Source organism: Staurois parvus, unplaced genomic scaffold (genome assembly GCF_062004578.1).
Source record: "Staurois parvus isolate SC_StPar_1 unplaced genomic scaffold, SC_StPar_1.0 ptg001502l, whole genome shotgun sequence".
Classification (NCBI taxonomy): domain Eukaryota; kingdom Metazoa; phylum Chordata; class Amphibia; order Anura; family Ranidae; genus Staurois; species Staurois parvus.
In genome coordinates, this window is record NW_028319298.1 from 45001 (window position 1) to 71497 (window position 26497).

The 26497-nt window shown below is 41.6% G+C and overlaps 1 long non-coding RNA gene across 1 annotated transcript in view; it reads right to left on the minus strand.

Moving 5' to 3' along the window:
- Positions 1 to 7597, minus strand: part of LOC149435481 (uncharacterized) — a 23579-nt gene extending 15982 nt beyond the window's left edge. The window contains exon 1 of the long non-coding RNA XR_016308476.1: positions 7463 to 7597. This is a non-coding gene — a long non-coding RNA (uncharacterized LOC149435481). The remainder of the gene's footprint in view (positions 1 to 7462) is intronic.
- Between the last annotated feature and the right edge of the window lie 18900 nt (positions 7598 to 26497).

A 26497-nucleotide genomic window follows, 5' to 3' on the forward strand; every position in this document is an offset into this window, starting at 1 on the left:
GGCAGCTGCCCGGTGCAGTTTTTCCATGTGGGAAGAGGCACCAAGTGGCAAGCTGTGACCTCTTTGTCTCATGCATGCCCTGCCTTTCATTTTGCCACTGGTAGGTCTGGCACTATTCACAATCATCTCAAGGAGACCATCAGAGAACATGGGTCTGGTCATGGGTTCCGGTGTTCCTGCCAGCTGCTGTTCCAGTCTGTTCCTTGGTGGTGGCAACCTTATCCGGTTTCTTCTATGGTCTGGGAACACATCTCTGCCATGTTGTCTACCAGAAGTGAGACCTCTGAAGGTTCCCCAATATCACTATGAGCTTCAGGGTTCACCTGAAACCTAGCTGGCTGACCCGGGTGTCGGGACAAGTATGGTGGTAGCTATAGGAGTGGGATTCCAGCTGCAGAAGACAGTTGGGTGCACACATCCTAGAGAAGGGGTGGTGTGCAGTTTGGCATCTTCTCCATGGCCACTGGATGACCTTGTATCGACATTGTGAACAACAGAAAGAAGAAGTGCCAATATGCAGAACAAGGGTCATCTCAGTCCACCCTACACACGTCAACGCGTTTTGGCCATCATTTCTTGCTCATAGAAATGACTAAGGCCTGGCGGCCAAAACGCGCTGGTGTTTTTATCAGCTGTACTCCACTACTATGTAATGAAGGACAACCACTTGTGCTGACTTATCGGAGCGCTGGCTTTTCCTGTGGACTGAGATGACCCTTGTTCTGCATATTGGCGCGCGTGCACTTCTTCTTTCTGATGCCATCCCAATAGATATATAGTGTCGACTTGTCCAGTGGCCAGGGTGAAGATGCTAAACTGCAACCCTCTTTCTTCTCTTTGAAGTGTGAAATTATCTTCTACAGCTGAGGTCCAACTCCTAGCTACCACCACACTTGTCCCAGCATCCAGGTTCAACAGTCGAGTTTCACGTAAACCCAGAAGTTTGTAGGGATTTTGTGGGACCTTCCTACTGGATGTTCTTTGACTTATTAGAGTGTTTTTACTGTGGATTGCATAGTGATGGAGGTTTTCAGAAACCACTTTGCCTGAGCACACGGCACCTGGAGCTTTGGCTGGAAGAGGTGGTTGTAGCGCTGCTTCACCTGCTCTAGTAAGGGTCATCTCAGACCTGTTACATGTGCATGCAAGTTTGATGAGAATGCTAATTTACATGAGCACGCTACATGCATCCAGGTACATGGTCATGCATGTTTACCACTAGCCTTGGTGCATGGTGGACTATCTAGGGAACAGAGATGAGTCAGGAAGTTGCCGGATGGTCTTCAGTAATCACCCTGCAACGTGAACCCCATATCTGTTTCTGAGACCTGCTTTCTTGTTGCTGCCCTTGGACTTGGACTTGTCTCCTTTAGATCTAGGCTAGCTCCTGTTGACCTTCTAGTCTGGCCTAGGCTTATCTCCTGACCACATTTCTACATTCCATGCTGCCTGCTGTCTGCCTTCCCAGTTGACCATCTCCACCTGTCTTGGACCACAATTCCAGCATGTCTTGTTCCATTCTGCTCCTTGGTGGCACCCTCACCCGATTTCTTAGTGGCACCCTCACCGGTCAGCATGAGCACATCTCTGCCACGTCGTCCACCAGAAGTGAACACCTGCATTATCTATTATCTATCTGAATCTGCAAAAGACTACCTTTAATGATGTATCAGTGCGATACTTTGTGACTTTTATGTCTGGAGTTGACCTATACGGTTACCTACGTAGGTAAGGAAATCTCTGAAAATCTCACTCACTGTCCACCGGAGGAGGAGAACCTCATGCCAAATCTCTCGAAAAGAGAAATGCAGACCATAGCGAAAGCCTTGCTGCTGAATCACATCGAGAGCCTCTGGCGGGAGACTTTGATAGGAATTAATTACTCGGTTAATTTGTTTCCCCTGCAGAGAGCAGACAGCAAGTGAATGTTATTACAGGAACGTCTGGAGCCATTATGGTGGAACCATTCTCCATCCACGTTTGCACATGTTTCGTTGGAAAACTGTTTTTGGGGCCTATGATATATTGATCTTCTATGCACATCTGCGGAGAAAATGGAAATAGCAGATGTGACGTTTCGTCCGAGACGATTGTCTGACTCTGCGTGTTTTGCTTGCAGCAACTGATCTGAATGGGAATGAAGCCTGGGAGTCATTTGTCAAAGAGCTGGTGCTCTAATATAAGTACAAATTACATCGTCCATTGTCACCGGCGTGTTCAGCGTTCTCCAACCATCATTCATTCCATTGTCACCGGAGTGTTCAGCGTTCTCCAACCATCATTCATTCCATTGTCACCGGAGTGTTCAGCGTTCTCCAACCATCATTCATTCCATTGTCGCCAGCGTGTTCAGAGTTCTCCAACCATCATTCAATCCATTGTCACCAGCATGTTCAACATTCTCCAACCATTCTTCAATTTATTGTCAACAGCGTGTTCAGTAGTCTCCAACCATCCTTTAATCCATTGTCACCGGTGTGTTCAGCGTTCTCCAACCATCCTTCAATTAATTGTCACCAGCGTGTTCAGAGTTCTCCAACCATCATTCAATCCATCGTCACCGGCATGTTCAACATTCTCCAACCATTCTTCAATCTATTGTCAACAGCGTGTTCAGTATTCTCCAACCATTCTTCAATCCATTGTCACCAGCGTGTTCAGCGTTCTCCAACCATCATTCAATCCATTGTCACCAGCGTGTTCAGAGTTCTCCAACCATCATTCAATCCATTGTCACCGGCGTGTTCAGCGTTCTCCAACCATCATTCAATCCATTGTCACCAGCGTGTTCAGAGTTCTCCAACCATCATTCAATCCATTGTCACCAGCATGTTCAACATTCTCCAACCATTCTTCAATCTATTGTCAACAGCGTGTTCAGTATTCTCCAACCATTCTTCAATCCATTGTCACCGGCGTGTTCAGCGTTCTCCAACCATCATTCAATCCATTGTCACCAGCGTGTTCAGAGTTCTCTAATCATCATTCAATCCATTGTCACCAGCATGTTCAACATTCTCCAACCATCCTTTAATCCATTGTCACCGGTGTGTTCAGCGTTCTCCAACCATCCTTCAATTAATTGTCACCAGCGTGTTCAGAGTTCTCCAACCATCATTCAATCCATTGTCACCGGCATGTTCAACATTCTCCAACCATTCTTCAATCTATTGTCAACAGCGTGTTCAGTGTTCTCCAACCATTCTTCAATCCATTGTCACCGGCGTGTTCAGCGTTCTCCAACCATCATTCAATCCATTGTCACCAGCGTGTTCAGAGTTCTCTAACCATCATTCAATCCATTGTCACCAGCATGTTCAACATTCTCCAACCATCCTTTAATCCATTGTCACCGGTGTGTTCAGCGTTCTCCAACCATCCTTCCATTAATTGTCACCAGCGTGTTCAGAGTTCTCCAACCATCATTCAATCCATTGTCACCGGCATGTTCAACATTCTCCAACCATTCTTCAATCTATTGTCAACAGCGTGTTCAGTGTTCTCCAACCATTCTTCAATCCATTGTCACCGGCGTGTTCAGCGTTCTCCAACCATCATTCAATCCATTGTCACCGGCGTGTTCAGCGTTCTCCAACCATCATTCAATCCATTGTCACCGGCGTGTTCAGCGTTCTCCAACCATCATTCAATCCATTGTCACCAGCGTGTTCAGAGTTCTCTAACCATCATTCAATCCATTGTCACCAGCGTGTTCGGCGTTCTCCAACCATCCTTCAATCCATTGTCACCATCGTGTTCAACATTCTCCAACCATTCTTCAATCCATTGTCACCGGCGTGCTGAGTTCCCGGGTCTGTACACCCGCTGTGTCCATTATGAGGGGTTCCCACCATCCCTGTGCTGAGTTCTCAGGTCTGTACACCCGCTGAGCCCATTATGAAGGGTTCCCACCATCCCTGTGCTGAGGGGACTGAGGACATGAATTTAAAAGAAGGAGGGAGACTAAGGACATGAAGGGGGGTGTATATTGTGAAGGGGCACCCCACCATAGATTGGGGTGCCAAAAAATGTAACATACTCTTAAAGGGTTCCGTGACTGAGAGAAGGGCTGAGAGCCGCTGATCTGGACAACATGAGACAAAAGCTGCAATTTTTTCCCTTTATTTTCCCACACGTGTTTTGTGGCAGAAGATGTCCCGGCAGATCCATCATTGATGGTCGGGAAGGTCTGGTTTGGGGCGGGTTGGATGTCGTGGTCCCTCTAAGCGCAGATTGCCGCCTGGCCGGGAAACAGAGCCGGTATTGTGGTTCCCGTCCCGTGTAACAAATGACTTGTTGTAATTCCGTGTTTCAACACGCAGCACACGTTCCGTCTGATGCCTCCCCCCTCCCCCACCCCAAACGGGAGCCGTCACCCTGAACGGGCTTTCAACTCAATAAAATATTGTCATACATTTATAAAACAAATATTCGGAGCGGATCTCTAGATTTTCTCGCCAGTTTTAATAACCCCTCTGATTGCGGCTCCGCACCATGTATTGAGGCAGCGCCGGGGGCAGGAGGAGTGCAGCTATGGACGTGTATAGGTGCCAACATCACGTGACTCTTCAAGGACCCGCCCATCTGAAGCTGATATTTTATCTGGCTCGGGTGTTGATATTTCTGCAGCCTTTTTTATTGATTGATTGATTGATTGATTGATTGATTATTGTCACTTCATTCGTTATTTCATATTATCATTCCGCAGACTCTTTAAAAAAATCTACTTTTTTAATTAACTAATTTATTATTATTGTTTCATTCATTATTTCAATTATCATTCTGCAGTCTGTTTAAAAAACATTTTTTTAAATGTGTTTATTTATTATTATTGTTTAATTTGTTATTTTATATTATCATTCCACAGTTTGTTTTAAAAAAAAAACTACTTTTCTTTCTTTTCCTTTCTTTCTTTCTTTCTTTCTTTCTTTCTTTCTTTCTTGCTTTCTTTCTTTCCTTTCCTTTCTTTCTTTTTCTTTCCTTTCCTTTCTTTTCCTTTCTTTCTTTCTTTTCCTTCTTTTTTTTCTTCTTTCTTCTCTTTCCTTCCTTTCTCTTTCTTTCTTTCTTTCTTTCTTTCTTTCTTTCTTTCTTTCTTTTCCTTTCTTTCTTTTCTTTCTTTTCTTCCTTCCTTCCTTCCTTCCTTCCTTCCTTCCTTCCTTCCTTCCTTCCTTCCTTCCCTTCCCTTCCCTTCCCTTCCTTTCCTTCCTTCCTTCCTTCCCTTCCCTTCCCTTCCTTTCCTTTCCTTCCTTCCTTCTTCCTTTCTTTTTCTTTCTTTCTCTTTCTTTCTTTCTCTCTTTCTTTCTCTTTCTTTCTTTCTTTCTTTCTCTATTTCTTTCTTTCTTTCTCCTCACTGCCCACGTAGCCACCTACCAACAACTAGATACTGATCCAGTAAGTCCAGCGTGGTCTCCAGCCCGGACAAGGATGGAAGCCAGGAAATTAAAATGATGGTCAGTATTTGATACAATTTTTGGTTTTCCTGGTGCCAGCATGGCAACATACATGTGATAATACGCTGCCAAGGATGGGCACCAGGAAAGGAAAAATTTAGTAATAATTTAATAGAGTTTTTCGTTTTCCTGACACCAATATGGCATCCTGGATTGGCACCAGGAAAGGAAAATTGCGGTAAGTATTTGATAACATTTTTGTTTTCCTGGCACCAATATGGCAGCATACATGTGGTAGTGCACTGCCATGGATTGACACCAGGAATGGAAAATTTTGATAGCATACATGTGGCAGTACATTGCTGGAGCCAGTAAAAGATATTGCCTTTACTTAAACTTAAAATTTACATTAAACTTGAAATATTACAATATTTTCTTTTCCTGGACCAACACGGCAGCCATGGATTGACACCAGGAAGCAAAAAATTACAGTAAGTATTTGATAAAATGTACATTTTCCTGGCACCTATACGGCAGCATACATGTGGTAGTACGTTACCATGGATTGGCACCAGGAAAGGAAAATTTTGGTAAGTATTTGATAGCATACATGTGGTAGAATGCTACTATGGATTGGCACCAGGAAAATAACATTTTGGTAGGTATTTGATAAAATTTTCATTTTCCTGGCACCGATATGGCAGCATACATGTGGTAGAATGCTACCATGGATTGGCACCAGGAGAGGAACATTTTGGTAAGTATTTGATAGCATACATGTGGCAGAACGATGCCATGGATTGGCACCAGGAGAGGAAAATTTTGGTAAGTATTTGATACATGTGGTAGTACGCTGCCATAGATTGGCACCAGGAAAGGAAAACTTTTGTATTTGATAGCATACATGTGGTAGTGTTCTGCCATGGATTGGCACCAGGAATGGAAAATTTTGGTAAGTATTTGATAGCATACATGTGGTAGAACGCTGCCATGGAGTGGCACCAGGAAAGGAAAATGTTGGTAGGTATTTGATCAAATTTTCGTTTTCCTGGCACCAATATGACAGCATACATATGGTAGTATTTGATAGCATACATGTGGTAGTATTCTCCCATGGATTGGCACCAGGAAGGAAAATTTTGGTAAGTATTTGGTAGCATACATGTGGTTGAACGCTGCCATGGATTTTCACCAGGAAAAGAAAATTGTGGTAAATATTTGACAGAATACATGTGGTAGAATGCTGCCATGGACTGGCACCAGGAAAGGAACATTTTGGTAGGTATTTGATAAAAGTTTTGTTTTCCTGGCACCAATATAGCAGCATACATATGGTAGTATTTGATAGCATACATGTGGTAGTATTCTGCCATGGATTGGCACTAGGAAGGAAAATTTTGGTAAGTATTTGACAGAATACATGTGGTAGAACGCTGCCATGGATTGGCAATAGGAAAGGAACATTTTGGTAGTTATTTTTCTTAAAATTTTCATTTTCCTGGCACCAATAGGGCAGCATACATATGGTAGTACGCTGCCATGGATTGGCACCAGGAAAGGAACATTTTGGTAAGTATTTGATAGCATACATGTGGTAGAACGCTGCCATGGATTGGCACCAGGAAAGGAAAATTTTCTAAGTATTTGATATCATACATGTGGTAGAATGCTGCCATGGATTGCCACCAGGAAAGGAAAATTTTGGTAAGTATTTGATAGCATACATGTGGTGTGATTAGTACCAGGAAAGGAAAATTTTGGTAGATATTTGATAAAATTTTCATTTTCCTGGCACCAATATGGCAGCATACATATGGTAGAATGCTGCCATGGATTGTCACCAGGAAAGGAACATTTTGGTAGGTATTTGATAACATTTTCGTTTTCCTGGCACCAATATGGCAGCATACATGTGGTAGTTTTGATAGCATACATGTGGTAGAAGGCTGCCGTAGACTGGCACCAGGAAAGAAAAATTTATGTAAGTATTTGATAGCATACATGTGGTAGTACGCTGCCATGGATTGGCACCAGGAAAGGAACATTTTCTAAGTATTTGATAGCATACATACGCTGCCATGCTGTAAAAGATATTGCCTTTAAAGTTCGGCGAAGTAAAATCCGTCAGCTTCGCCCGAGCCTACTTGACTCTCCTTTTGGGCCAAATGGCGACTTTTGTGAATCAATTCACTCAACTCCGGCTGGGTCCTCCAAACCGGCATCCTTTACAGAAAAAAAAAAAGAAAGATAAAATGTATGAAGGAAGCGACTCGCCAGCCAGAAATAGAATCTGCCCGCGGAGGAGCTACAAAAATAAAGTCTGCTCGGGAGCCAAACTTGCTCCAGGTGCGCGGGAGAGAGCCGGGGCCCATCGCCACTTTTTATTTGCACAGCGTAGAACCCAGTGAAAGCGCCGACTATGTCTTTCACGTGGAAATTAACGACTTTGTTGTTTTATGTTATACAAATCCTCCCGCACGGGGCCGCGGGGCCAGATCTGTGTAAGCTGTAAATTATACGCCGAACAGGACTTTATTTTTACTGTCGAAATCTCGGGCTGCGCTCGCCGCGTCGCGCAGCTGCCAAGTGGTAAATTTAGCCCCGCGTCTGATACGATCCGGCACCTTCCGCGTGCTTTCTCGGGGGTTAAATTGATTTTATAGGTATGTCAGGGAGCTGCGAGATTTTTGAACAGACCGTCTCTCTCTCTGGCTTTTTTTTTTTTTTCGTGGCTTCGGCGCGAGCGCGGGGACTCCACATAGAGCTTCGAAAAAAAAAAGAAATAAAATCAAACCCTCGGGTCTGGCGGTGCCAAAATCTACATTTGCGTTTGGCTAACAAGTCGAAGCTATTCATATTCGGTTACGTGAGTCGGATTTCAGAGCTGACTAGACGGCTCCTCCGCTGCGTTCCTGGACCCGAGTGTGACTGCGATGAATGATGATGTTACATGGTGGGCGACGTCTGGCTGGAGCTGCTGCGCGGGTGATCGTCGGAACGCTGGACGTTCACGGGGGACGCACGCCCGCGCAGAAAACGACGCCTCACAGAGGCAAGGGGTGACCTTAGCGTCGGCGGCTCCGTGACGTGTGCGGTTTTGTTGGGCGCGAATCGAAATTCGGACGCCGTTTTCATAATTCGGAGATTCGGATACATCCCGAACGAAAAACGAAAATTTTTTTGTCTGAAATTCGAATCAAATTCGAAGACTCAAGAACATATTCGAAATTGCTGACTATTGCTGATTTGCCGCAAAGACTGTGTGTATTAGTGATCGAATACAGCCGTCGTCCGAAATTTGAATTTCAAAAACAATGCAAAAAAAGACAACAGAAGAGAATAGAATATAAAAGAACAGAATAGCAAATCATAGAATAGAATAGATCAGAATCGAAAATAAAGGAATAAAATAGAATAGAATCGAAAAAATATTAAATCGATTTGAACAGAATAGAATAATAGAAAAGAATAGAATACAATAGAATAGAAAGTAAAAGAATAGAACAAAATAGAATAGAAAAGAATAGAATAGAAAAGAATAAAATGTAAAATAAAAGAATAGCATAGAAAGAATAGAATAGAATATAGCTGTCTTCTGAAATTCAAATTGGGAAAAGAATAGAACAAAACAGAAAATAAAGGAGAAGAACAGAAAAAGAGATTAGAATATAATGAAAAAGATATAACTGTCTTCTGAAATTTGAATTTCAAAAAGAAAAGAAGAGAATAAAATAGAATAGAATAGAAAAGAACAGAAAAGAATAGAAAATAAAAGAATATAATAGTATAAATAAAGATTTTAATAGAATAACAAAAAAGAATAGAATGGAAAAGAATAGAATAAAATATAATAGAAAATAAAGGAGAAGAACAGAAAAGAATATAAAATAATAGAAAATAAAAAAAATAGAATAGACCAGAAAGAATATAACTGTCTCCTAAAATTTGAATTTCAAAATGAAAAGAAGAGAATAAAATAGAATAGAAAATAGAGGAGAAGAACAGAAAATAATATAATAGAAGATAAAAGAATAGAAAGAATATAACTCTGTTCTGAAATTTGAATTTCAAAAATAAAAGACTAGAATAAAATAGAATAGAAAAGAACATAAAACAATAGAATAAAAAATAATAGAATAGAGTAAAAAATAAAGGAATAGAATAAAATAAAAAATGATAAGATTTGAATAGAATAGTATAGAATAATAAAAAAGAATATAATAGAATAGAAAGGAATAGAAAATAAAAGAATCAAATGAAATAGAACATAAAATAAAAGAACAGAATAGAAATGCATAGAATAGAAAATAAAAGAATAGAATAGAATAAAATAGAAAGAATATAACTGCCTTCCCAAATTCGAATTTCGAATAGAATAGAACCAACTATTCTTCACACTGAATTCAGACTGATTCAATATTTTCCATTTGAATTTGTTTCAAATTTGATCTAAGTGGAATTGATTTTCTCAGTCTCCCCTCCCCCAGTGATCAGACTGTACATTGTAACTTTGTAGAAGGAGGAGGAGTCATTTCCTCAGTCTCCTCCCCCAGTGATCAGACTGTACATTGTAACTTTGTAGAAGGAGGAGGAGGCATTTCCTCAGTCTCCCCTCCCCCAGTGATCAGACTGTACATTATAACATTGCATAAATCACAAGGTGAGAGGCTGCAGCAGGGGCTTATCTGTGTCAGACATTTGTGAAGACAGCCAAGAACTGCACAGGCCCCAGGAATGACATGATGGTGTCATCTCTGAGCCGGCATCTCAGTCCAGGAAGTAGATGGTGACCCTGGCTGATGCCTGAACAAAGATGGCGCCGTCCTGCTGGAGAGAAAAGCAGATGAAGGCATGGTCGGGGGGAGTCCTGTGACCTCTGGGAGAGGGAATAAATACCTGGAAGGGTCACGCTGACACATCACTCTTCATGCATGGACATGTCTATGGCCGGGTCCACTTTCTCATCCTCTCTGACATCTCCTGTGTATGAGGATCCCCGTCAGATCAGGAGGAGGAAGAGCAGGAAAATCGTTCCAGCAGCACAAGGCAGTGACAGGTCAGCTGGGCCCGGCTGCTGTCCATGGTGCTGCACAGCTGAGATTCCTTCTAATCTATGACTCATCAATGTCTCCCCATCCGAAGGAGTACCTGCCAGGTCCACCGTTATCCACCATGGAAGGTCCAACGCAACGTTCGATGACACTATGGCCCGACTCCAGGAAGAGGTGCTGGTCCCCGGGCACAAAAGATCCCCCCAGCATCACGGACGTTGACAGTCACAGCCCCAGAGCTATGGGTTGGACAATGGTGGCCCATCAGCATGAGTGAGGTCACAGCCCTCCCGCCACGTTACCCGTAAAGCCCAACCAAAGTGTGAGCATCAATTTACCCCAAAGACCTCCATTAAAATGTCTAAAACCAATCTTTCTTGGTCTACCTAACCTTGGCTTGGTGTCAAGAGATCTCAGAACTTTCCACTTCTTAATAAGCTATGGGTTGGACAATGTTGGCCCATCAGTGTGAGCGAGGTCACAGCCCCAGAGCTACGGGTTGGACAATGGTGGCCCATCAGTGTGAACGAGGCCACAGCCCCAGAGCTATGGGTTGGACAATGGTGGTCCATCAGTGTGAACGAGGCCATAGCCCCAGAGCTATGGGTTGGACAATGGTGGTCCATCAGTGTGAACGAGGCCACAGCCCCAGAGCTATGGGTTGGACAATGGTGGTCCATCAGTGTGAACGAGGCCACAGCCCCAGAGCTATGGGTTGGACAATGGTGGCCCATCAGCGTGAGCGAGGTCACAGCCCTCCGGCCACATTCCCCATAAAGCCCAACCAAAGTGTGAGCGCCAAAACATATTTACCCCAAAGCCCTCTATCAAAGTGTCTAAAACCAATCTTTCTTGGTCTACCTAACCTTGGCTTGGTTTCAAGAGATCTCAGAACTTTCTACTTCCAAATAAGCTACGGGTTGGACAATGGTGGCCCATCAGCATGATCGAGGTCACAGCCCTTCCGCCACGTTCCCCGTAAAGCCCAACCAAAGTGTGAGCATCAATTTACCCCAAAGACCTCCATTAAAATGTCTAAAACCAATCTTTCTTGGTCTACCTAACCTTGGCTTGGCGTCAAGAGATCTCATATTCCGTAACTGGAGGTGATAACAGAATGGCCCAATCATAAAAGAGAACATGGCAACAAGGCAACCAATGAAATGACCCCCCTGTTCAATAGTCTGCACCCCCTTAGTTCCTAATCCTGTGTATTGCCCCCGTTAGTATCAATGACGTCTTCTGTAATAGTTGTCTGAGGCCCCAGAATTCCTGCAGGTGGTGGAGCTGCCCATTTGTCTCTGCAAAATGCCTCAAAGTCATGCAAAGTCTTTGGTCGTCATGCATGAACCGAACATTTGAGATCTCCCCAGAGCGGCTCGATGTTATGAAGGTCAGGAGACTGCGATGGCCATTCTAGAACCTTCACCTTCTTCTGCTGTAACCATCGGAGGTTCAGCTTGGCCTTGTGCGTAGGGTCATTGACTTGATGAAAAGTCCAAGGGCTTCCCATGCACAGCTTCCCTGCAGAAGTCTCCACTTCCAGAAAAAGGTTGGAGGCTGCATGATACTTAAATACGTGGGGGGATGATTTTGCCCATGGATGGTTGTCAGGACTGGGATCTGAACCTACAACTTCTGCTGCACCCAGTAGTAGCTCTTCTCGCTCAGCCACCTAAGGTGCTGGACAGCCTCCTGATGTATTCCTTGGATGATCTTACATTATACCTCGTTTCTGATGAACCCTGAACTCTGTGCTCCTCCCATGAACTTCCTATTTAACCTGTGCATTTGCACCTCCCATTTTCCAGATAAGTGTTCTCTCTCCAGCTGATATCTTGCTCCTTTGCCTACCTGCAGCTGTCCTTATCACCACTGCCACTCGTTACCTACCTTTGGCTTGTTCCTCTACTACACTTCCGCTTGATCCCAACCTGCGGGTCTTCATTACCTACCTTTGGCTTGTTCCTCTACTATACTTCTGCTTGATCCCAACCTGCGGATCTTCATTACCTACCTTTGGCTTGTTCCTATACTATACTTCAGCTTGATCCTAACCTGCGGGTCTTCATTACCTACCTTTGGCTTGTTCCTCTACTACACTTCCGCTTGATCCCAACCTGAAGCTCTTCATTACCTACCTTTGGCTTGTTCCTCTACTATACTTCAGCTTGATCCGAACCTGAAGCTCTTCATTACCTACCTTTGGGTTGTTCCTCTACTATACTTCCACTTGATCCCAACCTGAAGGTCTTCATTACCTACCTTTGACTTGTTCCTCTACTATACTTCTGCTTGATCCCAACCTGAAGCTCTTCATTACCTACCTTTGACTTGTTCCTCTACTATATTTCCGCTTGATCCCAACCTGCAACTCTTCATTACCTACCTTTGGCTTGTTCCTCTACTATACTTCCGCTTGATCCCAACCTGCAGATCTTCATTACCTACCTTTGGCTTGTTCCTCTACTATACTTCCGCTTGATCCCAACCTGCAGATCTTCATTACCTACCTTTGGCTTGTTCCTCTACTATACTTCCGCTTGATCCCAACCTGCAGCTATTCATTACCTACCTTTGGCTTGTTCCTCGAAGTCTGCTTCTGCTTTGATCCCAACCTGCAATCATTTGTTACCGACCTTTGGCTGGTTTTCTGACTACGCTTCTGCTTGATCTCTACCTGCTATTATCTGCTGTATCTGCTACTGGACCCCAGCCTGCTTACCTCCTGGTGGGGCAATCCTGAGGACCATGACCTGGTGCTAATATGCAGCTAACCCATCTTCACCATCAGGAGCTCTGGTAAATACCGGTTAGTGCTTAGATCCTGCACCTCAGGTGAGTCTTCATCATCTGCCAGAGTGACCTGCTTGGGCACTTATCCAGCTGGTCAGTGGGATCCTCTCTACAGCTATAGCTACTGGTCTCTGAGCCTGACCACGACAGATGGGCACTAAGTGTTACCTTGTCCATTATGGGCAAAGTGTTAGGTTTTCTTGCAATAACAACCCCACCCACTGAAATTCACCTTCTTCACCAGAGATAGGTGTTTAAACCCTTTGTAAGATGCATATTGGATAGTGTCAGAGGGTACTCAAGGTTAACTTTTTTCACCTCTTCCTCAAGCAACAGTGTTGGGACCTCACAAAGAGGGCTCTGCAAAGGAGCGAAGGAGTAGTAGGCTACTGCAGGGAAGGTGCGTATTGGGCGAGGGGCGTGGGCAAAGTGACAGATTGCCATAAATTCTTCTGGGTGGCTTCTTCCTCAAGAGGTCATACACGGGAGCTAAGAAAAAAGGCTTCACTGCAGCTCCTATTCAACTGGTGGCTGGCAATACCTGGTGGCAATGGCAGCCTCCATGTTGCTCTCACGACAGGTTCCCTTTATTGCCCTACAATTTAGCTCCAGTGTAAATAAAACACTTTGTGTGTGTGCTTCAGTACGCGATACGTGTCATCGCTCCTGCTACTGGCCGTGCTAAGTGGATAAAGATACTCAACAGTTATACATTGAGTCATATTATTTCTCTCAGCACCCTGGGCTTATTGACCACGAAGCCAAAAAGACTGAATTTGGAGCTGTCACTTCTTCCCGATCACAATGCCAAAATACCATCAGCCTCTTTGGTGACTCATGTGGAATAAAAGTTGGCCAGCATTTGCACGTATGACCTGGCAAGCAACACTCAGCTTGAGGATAATGAACGTTGACTAATTAGCTCATAGTCTCTTACCTTGGTGAAACGTACAACGCGGAAAGGTCAGTCCAAAGAGCTGGGCTTAGTATTCCTGGGCCCGGCCCAGGGGTGGATGCAGGATAGGCGTCTAGTCAACTTTGTATACAACCCAGCCCTACGTGCTACGAGTTGGCACAGAAAGGACAGGCACCACACCTTAAATGAACCAAATTCGCTGTTAGCAACACTGTTCCCATTTCCACTGATTCACTCACTTTTATTTACATGGACAGACTTTGGCAGGAGAAACTCTCAAGTAGCCAAGTGATGCAGTTCCGATCATTTATCAAAGTAAATTAGCCCTCACGCTAGAAAAATCATCCCAAGAAATATTTGAAGGACCATTCTAGTTGAACCTAAAGTGGACTTTCACCTCCCAAGATCATCTAAGGCTCTTTCCATGGCCACTAACCTCCACAATATGAATCAACACTTTTTGTTCTTTGGCTTCTTTTTGCTCTTTTTACCCTTTGGATCAGGGTTTCTCAACCAGGGTCTATGGAACCCTGGGGTTCCTTCAGAGGTTGCTAGGGGTTGCTAAAGTGGACTTTTACCTCCCAAGATCATCTAAGGCTCTTTCCATGGCAACTAACCTCTACAATATGAATCAACACTTTTTGTTCTTTGGCTGTTCTTTGGACTTTCACCTCCCAAGATCATCTAAGGCTCTTTCCATGGCCACTCACCTCCACAATATGAATCAACACTTTTTGTTCTGTGGCTTCTTTTTTTTTTTTTTTTTTACCTTTTGGATCAGGGTTTCTCAACCAGGGTCTATGGAACCCTAGTGTTCCTCCAGAGGTTGCTAGGGGTTGCTAAAGTGGACTTTCACCTCCCAAGATCATCTAAGGCTCTTTCCATGGCCACTAACCTCCACAATCTGAATCAACACTTTTTGTTCTTTGGCTTCTTTTTGCTCTTTTACCTTTTGGATCAGGGTTTCTCCACCAGGGTCTATGGAGCCTTAGAGTTCCTCCAGAGGTTGCTAGGGGTTTCTAAAGTGGACTTGCACCTCCCAAGATCATCTAAGGCTCTTTCCATGGCCACTAACCTCTACAATATGAATCAACACTTTTTGTTCTTTGGCTTCGTTTTTTTTTACCTTTTGGATCAGGGTTTCTCCACCAGGGTCTATGGAGCCTTAGAGTTCCTCCAGAGGTTGCTAGGGGTTTCTAAAGTGGACTTGCACCTCCCAAGATCATCTAAGGCTCTTTCCATGGTCACTAACCTCTACAATATGAATCAACACTTTTTGTTCTTTGGCTTCCTTTTTTTTACCTTTTGGATCAGGGTTTCTCAACCAGGGTCTATGGAACCTTAGGGTTCCTCCAGAGGTTGCTAGGGGTTTCCTGAGCAATGAGCAATTTCTGCCTCTACAATATGAATCAACACTTTTTGTTCTTTGGCTGTTCTTTTGTTCTTTGGACTTTCACCTCCCAAGATCATCTAAGACTCTTTCCATGGCCACTAACCTCCACAATATGAATCAACACATTTTGTTCTTTGGCTTCTTTTTGCTCTTTTACCCTTTGGATCAGGGTTTCTCAACCAGGGTCTATGGAGCCTTAGGGTTCCTCCAGAGGTTGCTAGGGGTTTTTAAAGTGGACTTTCACCTCCCAAGATCATCTACGGCTCTTTCCATGGCCACTAACCTCTACAATATGAATCAACACTTTTTGTTCTTTGGCTTCTTTTTTTTTTTTTTTTACCTTTTGGATCAGGGTTTCTCAACCAGGGTCTATGGAACCCTAGGGTTCCTCCAGAGGTTGCTAGGGGTTGCTAAAGTGGACTTTCACCTCCCAAGATCATCTAAGGCTCTTTCCATGGCCACTAACCTCCACAATATGAATCAACACTTTTTGTTATTTGGCTTCTTTTTGCTCTTTACCCTTTGGATCAGGGTTTCTCAACCAGGGTCTATGGAACCTCAGGGTTCCTCCAGAGGTTTCTAGGGGTTTCTTGAGCAATGAGCAATTTCTGCCTCTCAGATAAGTTCCCACTGACACCATTGATCTTTTTAGCTATTTGTAAGGGGGTAATATCTCTCAATGACCACAAGTGTGAGGAGCATTCTTCCCATTGATCATCACACTAATGTATTACGAGTTGTAGGTATAGGGTTTTTTAGAGGGGGTTCCCTGAGACTGGAAAGTTATTTTAAGGGTTCCTCTGTGCTGAAACAGTTGAGAAAGGCTGCTTTAGACCCTGTCCTGCCCACCCAGTGCGATTCTCGTCTAGCCGAGAATTAGGTATCCCTGCTGCCTCAGCCTCCTGAGATTCCACGTCACATATCCTAGAAGGATGCAGGGCTAGGGAATAACAGCAGTTGATAGGTGGAGCTGTGGGCATCACCAAAGGCTAGCTGGCTGCCTCTTACGGGTTCAGGCAGCTGGCCTCCAGTGAAGACCACAGCTTTGCCCACTGACTGTAGTAATTTTCATTTCTCATACCTGCAGTCTTCCTATGAGTTAGGAGGACCAAGATGGCGGCACAGGACCCAGGCTGCTAAACCTGGTTAGCGGACTGCAGCAGGACAAAGCTGGATCTAGAGGGCAGGCGAATATCTGAATCCGGGACAACTCTGTGTGACAGGTAGGTGGAGCTAAAAAAAAAGTCAAAAAAGCGACTCAAGTTCCTCCTTAAAAACTGAACATGGAAAAGAATGGGAAGATTACTTAAGAGTGGAGAGATTTAGGAGCTGTAGTCATTTTCATTTCTCATAACTGCAGTCTTCCTATGAGTTAGGAGGATCAAGATGGCTGCACAGGACCAGGGGCGGACTGACCATTTGGAAACTCGGACACTGCCCCAGGGGCCCGGGGTCAGTAGGGGGCACCATGAAATGCCCCTAATACCTTTTTCATAGGCTTTTTTGAGTTTGGGCAAGGACACAGGGGCCCCATGATCCCCTATTGCCCGGGGGCCCCATGAGTTGTCAGTCTGCCCCTGCCCAGGACCCAGGCTGTTACACCTGGTTAGCAGATTGCAGCAGGACAAAGCTGGATCTAGTGGGCAGGTGACTATCTGAATCCAGGACAACTCTGTGTGACAGGTAGGTGGCGCTAAAAAATAAAAAAAAGTCAAAGGAGCGACTCAAGTTCCTCCTTAAAAACTGAACATGAAAAAGAATGGGAAGATTACTGAAAAGTAGAGACATTTAGGAGCTGTAGTCATTTTCATTTCTTATACCTGCAGTCTTCCTATGAGTTAGGAGGACCAAGATGGCGGCACAGGACCCAGGCTGTTACACCTGGTTAGCGGATTGCAGCAGGACAAAGCTGGATCTAGTGGGCAGGTGACTATCTAAATCCGGGACAACTCTGTGTGACAGGTAGGTGGAGCGAAAAAAAAAAAAAAAAGTCAAAGGAGCGACTCAAGTTCCTCCTTAAAAACTAAACATGGAAAAGAATGGAGAGATTACTGAAGAGTGGAGAGATTTAGGAGCTGTGAAATCATTACTTTCACCGTCACGGAAATGTTGGCATACTTGCGTGGACAGCTTTGGTGAAATTTGCTTGAAAGGAAATAATTATGAGATTTTTTTTGCCCAGGGTTTGGGTTTCTTTGTTCCTCTCAATTTAAAAATGATGTTTTCAGCTAATGAGTTGCTGTTTTCTGGCACAACAACAGGTCTCGGATATTAGACATGAGCTTTTCAAACTGGTGGCAACATTGGGAAACCACCGAAAACCAAATTAATTACGCTTTTCCTTTGGCTCCAAAGCATCATACTGAAATGGTGAAATTCGAGGAAACACAAACAAAGAATGATGGCAGAAAAAAAAAACGAGTGGCCCATCGTGTCGGTCCTATTTTTTTATATTTATACGTTTTTTTGGTTTTTTTTTGTCTGAGTATAGATCTGTTTGTTCCAAGAATGTTTGCATCCTTTTACTGTTGACTATGTCTGAAGGAAGTCTATTCCAAGCATCAACTACTCTTCCAATAAAATATTACTTTCTAAGATTAGTGTTGAAATTTCCTCCTGCTAGTTTGAGGTCACGTCTCCGTGTTCTTTATCTTGGCTTCATATTGAAGATGCTGCCCTCCTGAACCTTTTTTCCTCCAGACTGTAAAAATGTAGTTCATGAAGTCTCTCCTGATATGTTTTATCCCTCAGACCTCTCACCATTTTTGTTGCCCATCTCTGGATCCATTCTATCCCTTATCAATATTTTTTATGTAAGTGAGATCTCCAGAATTGGACACAGAAAAGATCTATATAGAGGAATCAGGACCTCCATACTGCTGCTGGTGATCTCTCTAGTAATAAAAAGATCTATACAGAGGAATCGGGACCTCCTTCCTCCTGCCGGTGACCCCTCTAGTGATATAAAGATCTATATAGAGGAATCAGGACCTCCTTCCTCCTGCTGGTGACCCCTCTAGTAATAAAAAGATCTATATAGAGGAATCGGGACCTCCTTCCTCCTGCCGGTGACCTCTCTAGTGATATAAAGATCTATATAGGGGAATCAGGGCCTCCTTCCTCCTGCCGGCGACCCCTCTAGTGATATAAAGATCTATATAGAGGAATCAGGACCTCCTTCCTCCTGCCGGTGATCCCTCTAATAATAAAAAGATCTATATAGAGGAATCAGGACCTCCTTCCTTCTGCTGGTGATCTCTCTAGTAATAAAAAGATCTATATAGAGGAATCGGGACCTCCTTTCTCCTGCCGGTGACCCCTCTAGTGATATAAAGATCTATATAGAGGAATCGGGACCTCCTTCCTTCTGCCGGTGACCTCTCTAGTGATAGATCTATATAGAGGAATCAGGACCTCCTTCCTTCTGCCGGTGACCTCTCTAGTGATATAAAGATCTATATAGAGGAATCGGGACCTCCTTCCTCCTGCCAGTGACCCCTCTAGTGATATAAAGATGTCTATAGAGGAATCGGGACCTCCTTCCTCCTGCCGGTGACCCCTCTAGTGATTTAAAGATGTCTATAGAGGAATCAGGACCTCCTTCCTTCTACTGGTGACCCCTGTAGTGATATAAAGATAAATATAGAGGAATCAGGACCTCCTTCCTTCTACTGGTGACCCCTGTAGTGATATAAAGATAAATATAGAGGAATCAGGACCTCCTTCCTCCCGTGATCCCTCTAGTGCAGCCTTTTTCTTCCAGGGTGCCTTGGCAAAATACATAAAATTGCCTTAAATTGCCCAACAATTGGAATTAGGCCAGTGGGTGGATCAAGCCTGCCTTTTGTTACATAAAGCCACATTACAACCGTGGGCACTGTGCGGCCCAGCTGCCAAAGCCCTAACAACCATCCATGCTATTGGTTGATAACAAGGACTTCGGCACCTGCACAGCATCCTTGTTTGGCCCCCTGACCTCCCTTCCCCAGGGCCATGTTATGTACTTGGGGGAGAGAAAACGAGGGAGAAGAAATGCTGGAATACTAGTCAGTACCAGTGTGCAAAAGTGAATTTGCTTAGTTTAGTTTTTCTTGCATTTTACAATGGGGTTCCTCAAGATTGTGCATATGTTTAAAGGGTGCCTTGGCTGGAAAAAGGTGGAGAAACACTGCTCTAGTGATACAAAGGTCTACATAGAGGAATCTGAACCTCTTTCCTCCTGCTGGTGACCCTTCTAGTGATATAAAGGTCCACATAGAGGAATCGGGACCTCCTTCCTCCCAGTGATCCCTCTAGTGATATAAAGGTCTAAGAGGAATCAGAACGTCTTTCCTCCTGCTGGTGACACCTCTAACGATATAAAGGTCTACATAGAGGAATCAGAACCTCTTTCCTCCTGCTGGTGACACCTCTAACGATATAAAGGTCTACATAGAGGAATCAGGACCTCCTTCCTCCTGATGGTGACCCCTCTAGTGATATAAAGGTCTATATGGAGGAATCTGGACCCTGTTCTTCCTACTGATGACCCCTCTAGTGATATAAAGATCTATATAGAGGAATCAGGACCTCCTTCATCCTGCCGGTGACCCCTCTAGTGATATAAAGGTCTATATGGAGGAATCTGGACCCCGTTCTTCCTACTGATGACCCCTCTAGTGATATAAAGATCTATATAGAGGAATCAGCACCTCCTTCATCCTGCCGGTGACCCCTCTAGTGATGGAACCTAGAATTCTACTTTCTGCATGGTCACACCGTGTGCTCATTTTTCAGTCATATGGAATAAGTGCTCCTAAATCTTTTCCTCTGTAGTTTTGGCCAAGGCTGTGCCTCCAATATTGTTGTCTGTCAAGGGATTCCCTTTCCCTGGGTGCATTATTTTTTACATTTAGTAACATTAGACTGCAGTTGCCACCGCTTTGACCTCTCTTCCAGTGATGCCAAGTCATGTTCCATGGTACAGGCACCTCCAGGGATATCAGCCCTAAATGTCACAACGTTTTACTCATCCCTAGTGGAGATGCTACAATGTACTAACCATGTTTGCCCCCGCAAGGCTACTACCATCTCCGACTTTTCTCCCTCGAATGTTCTCAGTTGCTGGGTTTTCAGGTGGCAAGAAGATCAATGTTCTCCTTGGACATTTTGTAACGTATGATGGCGTTGATGCCCCAACAACACCGAGTAATGTGATGTTGTATCATATGAAAACCACCGATTATTCAGAAAAAAATATTTCCCACCTTGTTCTCTCCCTCATTGCAATCGGTAGAAGACATCACATGCAGAGAGGTGTGGGTCTGTAAAGGGGTATGCTGGAGTCCCCTTATGATGGACAATGTAAATTACAAATAAGAAGGAGAGTCCTGCCCCCCCTACTGGACAATGCATGTGGTGCATACCTTATAAAGACCACCTGTTTAAGTGGCCGTACCGGAAAGAGCCCATTCCACACAGCTTGGTGTCAGATACCTCCTGGACAGGGGTGGACTGACAACTCATTCGGCCCCCGGGGCACTAGGGGATCATGGGGCCCCTGTGTCCTCGCCCACACTCAAAGCATGCCCAAAAAAGCCCATGGAAGGTACCAGGGGCATCTCATGGGGCCCCCTACTGACCCTGGGCCCTCAGGTAGTGCCCGAATGGTCAGTCAGCCCCTGATCCCGGACAAGCCCCCAAAATTTCTAGGCTTTTTATTATGGTTATGCACAAAATGTAACTATTGCCCACCTTCCAATACAGATCTTAGGAAAAGAAGTTGCATAGCATTGAAAGGTGGCAAGAGAACGTGGGTTGCCTGTTTCTGGGACAATCCTCAAACACTCAGTGGGAGTGCGCAGCTCACTCTCCTCAACTCCTCCCACTCAAACCTAGAACCACCCAGCTGGACCCTCCCACTCAAACCTAGAACCACCCAGCTGGACCCTCCCACGCAATCTAAGGGAAAGAGAAAGGAAGGAGTGCAGTGCTGACAGGACCAGAATTGGGAGCATGCACAGACCGATCTCCTGCCTACAGTCAACCCAAATCCTTACTAATGTTTTGCCCCTAAGACTTTCCTGTTCAGGGCGGCCATCCCTGTAGCCCCACCCATGCCATGCCACTGGTACTGTGAAAGTGTTTCTTGATGTGATGATAAAACCCCCCAAAAATGTTGTTGTTTAAGTGGATGGTTAGAGCTTGATATATATATATATATATATATATATATTTTTTTTTTTTTTTAATTTTTTTATTTATTGAAATATATTGAATATGGGCAAAATTGTAGCATTTCAAATATATGTCTATATTTGGGAAGAATATTGTTTAAATATATTTTTCTTCCATGTGGGTTGTTATAGGGTGACAACTGTCATTCTGTCTCATGTACCTCTGGTGGAAACTGCCAAAGTCTTTGCCAGCCCAAACTGCAAACATAATTTACTGTTTGTTTTGCTTTGTCTTTTAAGGTTGCTTTGCGGTAAAAGCAAGGAAGCATAAAAAACCTCTGTATTGTATACTAATTTGCTTTACTCAACAAAAATGCTACACTCAGTTGTAGGAAAAACAATTCATGACATGCAAATATCACAAAACATGCATACAATATATACATGCACAAACTCTCCTTCCTTTCCAGAAAATCAGCAATATATGCAAGAGGAATGCACTAAAAGTACCTTAACTTGGGTTGTATATTTACTGTCATGCCCAGGTAACGCTCCTATTTTCAGTCTTTCTTCCACCATCTCTCCAGGCTGCTTCTTGGTTCTTGGAGTCCTGCAAAACAACCAGTACTGCCCCTTTATCTTGAGCACATGGCTGTATTTCAAGTAGTCCCCCCACACACACACACTTCCTGTAACATTACTTCTTGTCCTGAGCTCATGAACCAGACCAACAAGTTCATTAGCAGTCAATAGGGGAGGCCTAGCTTCTAAAAACAACACATGGTCTTAAAAATGTTATTCCATATTTATGCTATAAAATCACTAAAAGAGCCACAGCAATACACCGTCGTCACCATCAGGAAGCTGATGCAGAGCAATACGGTGCGGCCAGTCACTGGAGCGAGGCACATGTAGACAAGAAGTGGCTCAGAGAGACTGGAGGAGATCATCATAACTGAGGTTATAATACTTTATTAAAAATGTCAAATATATATATATACAGTGCTTTATCAAATAAAATCTCATCCAGTAAGAGATTCGATTTACTTTACGCCTTTGCAGCAATGCTCCTGGTCGTAGGTGCGGTCCGGTTGTGTGTAGCCCACAGACATCACACTAATAGAGATTTATTCTTGGATTTCTATTTGTTTCCTGATGGGTGGATATCTCTGCAACAGAAAAAGTCAAACTTCAGGGCTAGACCGCTTAGAAATAACGGCTCACAAATCTCACGGAGGTGATGAAAGCTGAATCGCTGCAGGCATGTAAATTCTGCTGCAAAACCATCATAAAATTATATTTTGGACAGTGAAGGGACCAAGATAAATAATGAGATTCTAATAAAACTTCACCCATACAAAACAAGGAACCAAACCTCGGCGGCTAATAAAAATACTAGGCGGGGGAAGAAATCTCACACACAAGAAACTTGAGCTAAAGCCGAACTCCAGGCAAACAGCAAGACTGTATATACTGCCGAATTATATCTAAGGAGCTGCTTTACCGGCAAAAGGATTTGTATCTCTGCATCTCTGTCCATCCACAGATACATAAATATATAAAAATATTATATATAAAAATTTTGAAATTCATTTTTTATATATTACAATTTGTATGTAAAATATTTAAAAAAATATATTTTTTTAAATATATTCCTCTGAGTTTTTTAACATATATATATTTTTTTACCATATATATATATTTAATAGAAAGGCATTTCAACATACAGTGTGTATCTCTCTCTCTCATTTTTAAAGACATACAGTATATCTGAAAATGTATTTTTAAAAATATTTTTCATATATTTTATAATAAAAATGCATTTCAATATACAGTGTATATATATATATATATATATATATATGTCTATCTATCTATCTATCTATCTATCTATCTATCTATCTATTATCTATCTATTATCTATCTATCTATCTATCTATCTATCTATCTATCTATCTATCTATTATCTATCTATCTATTATCTATCTATCTATCTATTATCTATCTATCTATTATCTATCTATCTATCTATCTATCTATCTATCTATCTATCTATTATCTATCTATTATCTATCTATCTATTATCTATCTATTATCTATCTATCTATTATCTATCTATCTATCTATCTATCTATCTATCTATTATCTATCTATCTATTATCTATCTATTATCTATCTATCTATCTATCTATCTATCTATCTATCTATCTATTATCTATCTATCTATCTATCTATCTATCTATCTATTATCTATCTATCTATCTATCTATCTATCTATCTATCTATCTATTATCTATCTATTATCTATCTATCTATTATCTATCTATTATCTATCTATCTATTATCTATCTATCTATCTATCTATCTATCTATTATCTATCTATCTATTATCTATCTATTATCTATCTATCTATCTATCTATCTATCTATCTATCTATCTATTATCTATCTATCTATTATCTATCTATCTATCTATCTATCTATTATCTATCTATCTATCTATCTATCTATCTATCTATCTATTATCTATCATCTATCTATTATCTATCTATTATCTATCTATCTATTATCTATCTATTATCTATCTATCTATTATCTATCTATCTATCTATCTATCTATCTATCTATCTATCTATCTATCTATTATCTATCTATCTATCTATCTATCTATTATCTATCTATCTATCTATCTATCTATCTATCTATCTATCTATCTATCTATCTATTATCTATCTATTATCTATCTATCTATCTATCTATCTATTATCTATCTATCTATTATCTATCTATCTATCTATCTATCTATCTATTATCTATCTATCTATTATCTATCTATCTATCTATCTATCTATCTATCTATCTATCTATTATCTATCTATTATCTATCTATCTATTATCTATCTATTATCTATCTATCTATTATCTATCTATCTATCTATCTATCTATCTATCTATCTATCTATCTATCTATTATCTATCTATCTATCTATCTATCTATCTATCTATCTATTATCTATCTATCTATCTATCTATCTATCTATCTATTATCTATCTATCTATCTATCTATCTATCTATCTATCTATCTATTATCTATCTATCTATCTATCTATCTATCTATCTATCTATCTATCTATCTATTATCTATCTATCTATCTATCTATCTATCTATCTATTATCTATCTATCTATCTATTATCTATCTATCTATCTATTATCTATCTATTATCTATCTATCTATCTATCTATCTATCTATCTATCTATCTATCTATCTATCTATCTATCTATTATCTATCTATCTATCTATCTATCTATCTATCTATCTATCTATCTATTATATCTATCTATCTATCTATCTATCTATTATCTATCTATTATCTATCTATCTATCTATCTATCTATCTATCTATCTATCTATCTATCTATCTATCTATTATCTATCTATCTATTATCTATCTATCTATCTATCTATCTATCTATCTATCTATCTATCTATCTATCCTGCATGTTGAAATTCATTTTTTTATATATTACAAAATATATGTAAAATATTTTTTTAAAAATATATTTTTAACCCCTTCATGCCGACGCCTCCCGGCCCTTTAAGAGTTTCAGAAGTTTTTAAATTTACATAGTTATACAGTTACATGGTTACATACATACAGTACATACCGTTATATATAGTTACATACAAACATACAGTATAGAGTTATATAGTTACATAGTCATATATATACCTTTTATGGTTATAACACCACATAGTTATAAAGTTACATAGTAATTAAATTACAAGTTTATAATGTTATATAGTTACATACATACAGTATATAGTTAAAACATTACATAGTTATATAGTTACAATTTTATAAAGTTACATAGTTACATGGTTACATACAGTATATAGCTATAACATTACATAGTTACAAGTTTGTAATGTTCCATAATTATATAGATACATAAAAACATACAGTATAGAGTTATAACATTACATAGTTATATAGTTACATAGTTACAAGTTTATAAAGTTACTTGGTTATATACATACAATTTATGCTTATAACGCTACATAGTAATTAAGTTACATAGTTACAAGGTTATAAAGTTCCATAGTTATAGAGTTACATGGTTACAGATATACAGTATATAGGTATTAAGTTACATAGTGATATAATTATAAACTTACATGATTACATAGTTACATACTGTATAGACTATAGAGCTATATAGTTACATAGTTACATTGTTGGTAAGGTGGAAAAAACCCTGCAGATCCGCCCAGTTGAACCTGTATGTGTATGTATGTGTATGTATGTATGTATGTACTGTATGTACTGTATGTATGTGTATGTATGTATGTATGTATGTATGTGTATGTATGTACTGTATATATATATATATGTATGTATGTGTATGTATGTGTATGCAGTGGCGGTCTGACCATTGGGGAACTCGGGCACTGCCCGAGGGACCGGGGTCAGTAGGGGGCCCCATGAGATGTCCCTGGTACCTTTCATAGGCTTTTTTAGGTATGATTTGAGTGTGGACGAGGACACAGGGGCCCCATGAGTTGTCAGTCCACTCCTTTGTGTATGTATGTATCTGTATGTATGTATATATATCTATCTGTATGTATGTATGTGTATGTAATTATGTGTATGTATGTATGTATGTATATGTATGTATGTGTGAGTAAGTATGTGTGTGTATGTATGTATGTGTGTATGTATGTATGTATGTATGTATGTATGTATGTATGTGTATGCATGCATGTATGTATGTGTGTGTATGTATGTATGTA